General features: G+C 78.4%; 1 protein-coding gene across 1 annotated transcript in view; it reads right to left on the bottom strand.

The window, feature by feature from the left end:
* The window catches only part of TAF4 (TATA-box binding protein associated factor 4), a 37480-nt gene extending 36977 nt beyond the window's left edge, over positions 1–503 (bottom strand). The window contains exon 1 of the mRNA XM_041478517.1: positions 11–503. The gene's annotated coding sequence lies outside the window, so the exon portion shown is untranslated. The remainder of the gene's footprint in view (positions 1–10) is intronic.
* Positions 504–515: the final 12 nt, after the last annotated feature.

Below are 515 nucleotides of genomic sequence, written 5' to 3'. Positions count from 1 at the left end.
CGGCTCCCTCCTCCCCCCGCCCCGCTCACACTCGGCCCCCCCGCCCAACAGCGCACGCGCGAGCGCCCGGCCCGCACATCACCGGCCGGGCAGGGATTCCGCCCGCCGCTGATTGGCCGGCGCCCGCGCTATAAAAGGCCGTGCAAATGGCTGCGAACGCTTAGTTGGGAGTCGGGCGGCGGCGGCGGCCCCCCGGCGGCCGCGGGCGGGCGGGGGCTGCGGCCCTTCGGTGCGGCCGCGCCGCGAGTGCGGGGGGTTCGGGAGCCGCGCGGGGCGGCGGGGGCGGCCGCGACCGCCGGCGGCTCTTTGTCTGCCTCGGCCCAAAATGGCTGCATGTTTTCCCTGCTGCTCTCTGCGTCCGGGTCTCCCCCGCCGGCGCGAGTCTGAAGGGCGCCCCGCACCTGTGCCAGCTGCGTGTAACTGATCCACCGGCGGGGCGGGCGGGGCACACGCCCAGCCCCGGGCGGGGGCAGCGGGCGAGGAGGAGCCCCCGCGCCTGCCTCCCTCCCGCCGCC

Source organism: Pyrgilauda ruficollis, unplaced genomic scaffold (assembly GCF_017590135.1).
Source record: "Pyrgilauda ruficollis isolate IOZ18807 unplaced genomic scaffold, ASM1759013v1 scaffold45, whole genome shotgun sequence".
NCBI lineage: Eukaryota > Metazoa > Chordata > Aves > Passeriformes > Passeridae > Pyrgilauda > Pyrgilauda ruficollis.
The sequence above is the reverse complement of the archived record's forward strand: the minus strand, read 5'-3'. Positions and strand labels throughout refer to the sequence as shown.